Below are 7,521 nucleotides of genomic sequence, written 5' to 3'. Positions count from 1 at the left end.
CCCATTACAGGGGAGTCTTTGTTAGTAGTACCCCATTCAACTCCCACCCGGAAACCAATGTCCCCACTATGGAATGATGTGGGGATCCAGAATTGGCCTCCATGGTCACTTACGGACTCATTGTTAAAACCATGTTTATGGAAGACAATCTTACTTGGCTATGAGTGATCGCCAAAGAAGAAGAAGAAAGATTGCTTGGACCCAACTCTATGGAAATCCTTCCTGGCAGAAAGCATACAGGCCTCCTTCCGGTTGAACTTCAGTGCCTGGTCAGCTCCCCCCCCCCCTTTCAGCAGGCACTTTAAATAAAGTTTTCTGATTTTGTAGAAAATTTGACGGCTTTTATCTTTAGTGTATCTTTTGTAAACGTATTGTATTGTATACACCTTCTAGACAACAGTGCTAAGCAGAATATACCATATTTTTTGCACCATAACACTCACTTTTTTCCTCCTAGAAAGTAAGGGAAATGTCTGTGCGTGTTATGGAGGGAATGCCTACGGGTGGCATGCCTACGGATTTTCCTCCTCTAAAAACTACGTGCGTGTTATGGTCAGGTGTGTGTTATAGAGCGAAAAATACGGTAAATAGTTGAAGTAAATATTTGTTTATTTTATTGTTATTTATTTACATTATTGCTTTAGCTATTTTTACTTTTTATTTGTTCATTTTCAGAAGGACTCTAAGGAGTCCAACCCCTGCCCCCCAGCTCCTAAGGGAAAAAATGATACTGGTGGCCCTGGGGGATTCCACATACATCTGAGTAGATTGTGGAATTGTGCTTTTGCTTAAATCAGCTGAATTTGTTAAATGCTAGCCACCCACCTCGGTGATTCTATTCTGACCTCACAGAAATATAGCAGCCTATAGATCCATAAAGGTCAAGTGTGTCTACAGCAGAGATTGATCACATTATGAACTTCTTCCCAGAATATCAGTCAGTAATTGAGCTAGTAGTTTGGCTGCAGTTGGTAGTGACAGCTGGGAATCCTGGTACTTTTCTCTAAGGGTGGGCAGCTATCCATCATAATCTTGGCAACATAGGCAAAGCTTAAATGGCTGTGCCTTGAGGGACTCTGAACAAAATATTTGAGAGATTTCAAACGGAAGCCTGAGAAGAAGAAAAACATTAAGGATTGATTGAAGATGAAACAAAAACATTGTGCCACCACTTTGTCACCTCCAGCCTAGGGAATTGTGGTTGTCTTATTAGCCAGATCTTGTGTCTGTGGTTGCTGCTGTTGAATGCCATGGCGATTCTCAATAAAACCTCCCTCATCAATGATATGATTGTGGATGAGGAGGTCAATCTGGTATGTATCACTGAGACCTTGGTGGGAGAGCAAAGCAGAGTTGGTCTCACCCAGCTATGCCTGCCAAGGTACTCAGGGCAGCATCAGGGCAGACTTGAGGGTCAGGAAAGGGAGTTGCTTTGGTCTTATAGAAATGCCACCTCTCTCTCTTGGCTCTGTGTCCAGTTAAATGGGGATCTAGAGTGTTTGTTCCTGGTGTTGGATTAGGAATTTTTCTGGTTTACCATCCACTTCACTGCCCATCAGTTTTCCAGCCTGAGCTGACAGAGCTGGTCTCTGAGGTGGGATTCAGGACTCCTAGACTGCTTGTTTGGGGGGATTTCAACATCCATGCTGAATACAGTTCAGAAACTTCAATGAGTTCAGAATTCAGCAGCCAGATTGCTCACTGGGGCAAGACAGTTTGAGCATATTGCACCAATCCTGGCCCAAGTGCACTGGCTGCCAATCAGTTTCCAGGCCCAATTCAAAGTGCTGGTTTTGACCAAAAAAGTCTGAAACAACTCAGGACCACAATACCTCAAGGACCATCTCTTCCCACATGAACCAACCCAGACCCTGAGATCATAATCTGAGGCCCTTTTTCATGTGCCCCCTCCACGAGAGGTTTAGAGGGTGGCAACATAAGAACAGGCCTTTTCTGTGGGGGCCCCCCATTTGTGGAATGCTCTCCCCAGGGAGGCTCGCCTGGCACTTTTGTTAAATATCTTCTCGCAAATCTTTGGTTAATTACCAACCTTTGAGCTTTGAAACGTGTCTCTCTCTCTCTCTCTCTCTGTGTGTGTGTGTTTTGTTTTGTTTTGTTTTGTTACTGTGCAAACCACAAAATGCACTCTCCCTGATATGCAACCTTATTAGGACATTTTCCACATTTGTACAGCACCAAGCACTCACCAGCAATGAGGATGATGATGATGATGATGATGATGATTTTAATTTCTACAGCACTGAGTACCTGGTAGCAATTATAATCAACATTTCCATGTATATCACCAAGCACTCACCAGCCCTCAGCCAGAATCGCCTATGATCAGAGATGCCGTGACACTCAAAAGCCAGTGTGGTCTAGTGGTTATGAGTGGCAGACTAGGGTCTGGGAGACCAAAGTTCAAACCCCCACTCAGCCATAGAGTTCATTGGGTGGCCTTGGACCATTTTCTCTCTGTCTCTCTCTGCCTAAAGCTAGCTCACAAGATTGTTGGGATTAAATGATGAGGGGGAGCACCCATGTACCCCACATTGAGCTCCTGGTATAATAAGGTGCAGTATATAATAATAAATGCAGTATATAAATTGTTGTCCAGCAACATCTGAAATATGAAGTCAAAGTGGAGAAGGTGAGCAAGGCAAAAAATCAAGGAACAGGTGGGTGGGGGGCAGAGGGAATGGGTGGGCAAGGGAAGTAGGAGGAGGTGTCAAAGCAGAAGAGGAAGCAGCTGCTCTACTGCTGCTTTACAAGGTAGGGTCCTTGTAGTTGCTGTGTAAAGCAAGGGCAGCCCCAGGGCAGTAGCTTGCTTCTCCTATAGGCCTGCTGCTCTTTGGGCACTGAGTGAATAGGCTTGCTGCTGTCATACATAGGCTATTAAAGCAGCAAGCCTATTCACCCAGGCCAACCGCACAGAGAGGGGCAGCACCTTAACGAAGAGGAAGAGGAAGAGGAAGAGGAAGAGGAAGAGGAAGAGGAAGAGGAAGAGGAAGAGAAGCCACTGCCCCACTGCCACCACCACTTTGCCCAGTGGCTATGGCTGCCCCACTGTGTAAAGGAGCAGCAGGGAAGCAACTTCCTCTTCCTCCCCAGTGCCACTTCTCTTAGGCATCGGCCTCATCCTGTGTCATTGGTGGGCTGGCTCTGCATAAAGGACACAATGAAGCCAATGGCATCCCAACACAATGTAATTCTCTTCCCCAATCCCATTGAAGTACCCTACTGAAATGACCCAAACCACCTTGGAGTCAGAGGCAGTATGCTTCATTGAGAGTCCATTTTATGAAGTCTCCATTGTGTCATGAGTTAGGTGATGTCCTTATAATTTCTAATTCTAGTGTACTAATAGTTTAAGATAAAACACCTCAGGATAGACTTAAGTTTAATAAACTGAATCTCTTTTTTTCTGCATCTATATAAGATAGCACTATTAATTATTATTATTTTACCACCAACAGTAAATTTCTCTAAAAAATATTGCTATTGTTTTAATGCACCCTCAGGAATCATAACTGGGAGGTGTTGAAATAGGAAGGTGAATTTAGGTTTCCCCCAGCCGTGAAAGATTATTTTTCTTCTACTGCGCAAGTTATTACTTTACATTTCTTGAAAGGGGAAGAAGATTTCACTTTCATAACCTCTTTAAATGTAACAATACTCAGGTGTAGTGTTAGGTTTGAGAGCTGTTGCAATCACCTTTGTTCTGTTACCAGGGATGTTAATAGATAGGAGGATGAGCACATATGGTAATTTATCTCATGCCCTATGGAAGTCGCTGAGCTGTTTCTGTAAGCACTGGAATGACAAGCAACATATTACTTAACATCAGTAAAATGTCATTAGTAAATGTATTACATGCTGCCTCCTATTAATTGTAATTCTCTGCTCAGATCTTGTTTGCTAGCCCTTCAGTAGTTCCTGTAAAAGGAACTGAGGAGCGGGGGAAGCCTGCTTGGTGCGCTAGGATAATTTTATCAAGTGAGTAGTACACATTGACTCTAGCCATAGCTTCTGAAGATGAATAGAACTGTTGGATTGCATTCAAAAAAATTGATCTAACATTTAATTTATGTAGGAGTGTCATTAAAACTGGCCATTCTAAGTGATACAAAACGTGAAGAGCATAAAGCGATAATAAAGCTGAGGGAATTGATTTTGTTATAAAGAATAGTATTTCCTCACAGAATTTGACAATTGACATCTTGGCATAAAGCCAGTCTGGTCTATTCCAGTATATTCTGTAAAGTAAAGTAAGAAAAGGAAAGGAAATATTAAGCTGGGCTGCTAGGTTGGAAGTGAGGAATTTAGCATATTAAGAGATCAATATGGTGATACTACCCTTGAGAGAAGGGATCATTACCTGGTTTTAATATGGCTATGAGGTTCAATCAGCACCACATTTCTGGAATCACACCCCATTCTAAGATTTCATTAGGTTGCTTTAAAAAAAGCAGACTCAAACCCCACTAAAAGACTTGTAAAATGCCCCTCCAAGCCCATTAATGCCTAGGATCTTGCAATTCTTTAACTTTTCAATAGCTGCACAGGGGATATAGGCTAAATTAAATGGTTATTCTGTTCCTGGCTGAAGGACTTGATTTTGATCCTTTTAAAAAATGGCTTATGCTGCCAGAGCCTGGAATTACCAGACAGGGCCGGCTGTTTCATGGGGCAGAGTGAGACAGCTGCTTCACAAGGCGAATTGTAAGGGGAAGAAAGTGGCTAGAAATGTGTGCTACATGGTCTGCCCTGCAGCCTTTATGCTAGCTTGCTGCCCGAGTATGTGGTGGAGGACTTTGTTCCATCACCGATGCTGAAGTAATATTCATCTATCAGTCTACTTACATTTTTTGGTACAGAATGGGGAATATACCATATTGTCATTCACCTCAGGCAACAAAAAGGCTTGGGCCACTCCTGATGTCAGAAGTAACCCATCCAGGGGGTCCCTGGCACCATTCACATAACAAAAACTACCATTGATATATTATTATTATTTATTATTATTATTTAAAAAAGGGGGGGTCCGTGGCTTGGCTTTTGAAAAACAGTACTAAATGGGGACCACTGGTCTAGGCAATAGTCTTGATATATCTGTTTCTATATTGATACAAGAACCTTGAACCTGTCCCAGTAGCAGTGAGACAGCGAATGCAGATGATTTATCAGAGGTGTCACTTTAGCTTTCTGGTTTGTGTTTGACAAATATTTATCACCGTACTTATAACTTGTCAGGGTTTCCAGGAAGTATCAGGGTACAGTTGGACATTTATTGCCATGCACTGCAGATATGCATCTCAGGTCACAATGATCATACTGTCAGTGCTGCAGCTTGTGAGGAAAGCTATGAAATGCATTTAATGTATGAGATGACATATTTGGGTGTCTCCATACCACAGGGTCCAGATTACTTACTTGTTTATTGCATTTATATTCCTCCAAGGAGCTCAAGGTGGCATGCATAGTTCTCCCTCACAGTAACCCTGTGAGGTAGATTAGTGAGCGACTGGCTTAAGTGAGCTTCATAGTTGAGTAGGGATATAAACCTTGGTCTCTCAGGTCCGACACTCTAACTCCTACACCACAGTGGCTATAATCTACACACACACACACACACAACTAGCATTCCCATGATCCACTGAATTATTTTAAATTTACAAAGAAAAAGTGCATGCTTGGCAGTGCAGTCATAATTAATAATTTATTCAGTGATTTGGATTTGAGCACTTGCTTAAGAACATCCAAAGTGCATTGCTGCATCAGGCCAAGGTTTACCTAGTCCAGAATTCTTTGTAGGAATCACAGCAACCAGGAGGCACTACTAGGAAGCTCACCACTAAATACAGAATACCTCCTCACCCTGCCATAAAATATGCAGTTTACATTAAACATTTCCACAATAAGATTTTACTTACTTTCATTTGGCCACAAGATGGCACTCCAGGACAACAGCTCCCATGTTTCCCTGCCTGCAGATGGATCAAGTTGATTAATATTTGCAGACACTTCTTGAATATGAAATATTAATTATATTGAAAATATTTCTTATTTTAATGTATTGGGACCTTGGTATAAAATGATTAAATAGGTCTTGCATTCGGACAAAATAAATAAAAAGCATTTATTTTATTTATTTAAAATAAATAAATATTCATTCAACAAGAAGGCCTCCATGGAGGTCAAAGCCATTAAGAAATCAACATACAATAAAATCACAATAAAAAATACAATTAGTCACATGTTAATATATTAGTAAAATAGGCTGCAGTTCAAAAGCAATGCATATGCTCTGATTTACATGCAATAGTTATTCATATTGTTTTAGTACTAGTGATTTTCTGAAAATATTGTAATTTGCATTATTCCATTATTTAGCTATTGTTCAAAAAATATTTTTCACATTTTTATTCCAGTCTCATACAAGTGGTGACCGTTTTGTGTGTGTTCAATTGACGCACAACTAGCGATGTGTGGGTTGTTTTGGACCCAGAAGAGGGCAGAACAGGGGTGGAAAAGGGTAGGCTTATGCATGCTCCGCTAACCTGCTGGTGGGGAGGGGAGCAGGAATGCAACCCCCCCCACACACAAATTGGAGGTTGCCTGTATAGGATAATCTCATTAGAACAACTGTGTGAGGTAGATTAGATTTAGGGGTAATCATTTGCCCCAGCAAAGAGCTTCATGGGTGGGTGGAAATTTGAATTCTGTCTTCCCAGTTCCATCCAAACACTCAGGATTTTCTGAGGGAAGCCATGGCAGATGAAGTGAAATGAAGCCAACATATGCTTGCAGTGTAATAGGGCCTTAGTCTTTCTTGCAGGAGTTGAAGTCAATTGTTATATTGGCATATAGCAAGTCCCATTCACACACCCCCTCAGCAATACGAAAGTCATCTCCCTGTGATATGTGAATGGAACTTAAGGCTGTTCACTCTCAGTTTCCTGAAGTGAACAGTGGCAAAATGAGACAGTTTTCATACACTGCTGAGTACAGTACTTAGAATTAGAGTTGACTCCAGAGCGAGAAGCTGAGGTGTGCCCTGTTCTCAGGATATGAGTCACTCCATCTAGAGGCAGCTGTTGTTAGTGAGAGATCCTTTCTTCTGTACTGGAAAAAAATAGTGTTGTGTCTTTGCTTAACAATGCTGCCATTGTTACCAAAGCCTGATGTAGAATAAGCACCATTTGTTTTAAGCTCAGTGTGCTTTTGGTGTATGGAGTTTAGGGATTGGCTTAAGCAGCTGGGTCTGGCACAGAATATCATCAAATTTCTATAGGAAGTCTGGGTTTGGGCCCAGCTCTGAATCCTTTATTTCAGGTGTCTTATCCTTTGGAATTACTTAGCGATGGAACTGTGGTGATTTTGTAATTTAAAAGTCTAAGACATAAACAGTTTTGATAAATGTTGTTCTCACACGTAGACAGAATTGCTTAAGTCAAAGCATAATTGACCCTTTCCAACTTTAGTAGTATTTTTCAACAACATTTGTATGTGATTATTTGT

The 7,521-nt window shown here is 41.5% G+C and overlaps 1 long non-coding RNA gene across 1 annotated transcript; it reads right to left on the bottom strand.

Moving 5' to 3' along the window:
• Nucleotides 1-3,493: 3,493 nt before the first annotated feature.
• LOC307224808 lies at nucleotides 3,494-7,119 on the bottom strand. The gene is made up of 3 exons (XR_013842750.1): nucleotides 7,015-7,119; nucleotides 5,934-5,987; nucleotides 3,494-3,813 (listed from the first exon to the last, which is right to left on the bottom strand). It is a non-coding gene; the product is annotated as an uncharacterized lncRNA (long non-coding RNA).
• Nucleotides 7,120-7,521: the final 402 nt, after the last annotated feature.

This window comes from Podarcis cretensis, assembly GCF_951804945.1.
Source record: "Podarcis cretensis genome assembly, chromosome: 10".
Lineage (NCBI taxonomy): Eukaryota > Metazoa > Chordata > Lepidosauria > Squamata > Lacertidae > Podarcis > Podarcis cretensis.
Note: the sequence above shows the minus strand (reverse complement) of the source record. Positions and strands in the feature narration are given on the sequence as shown.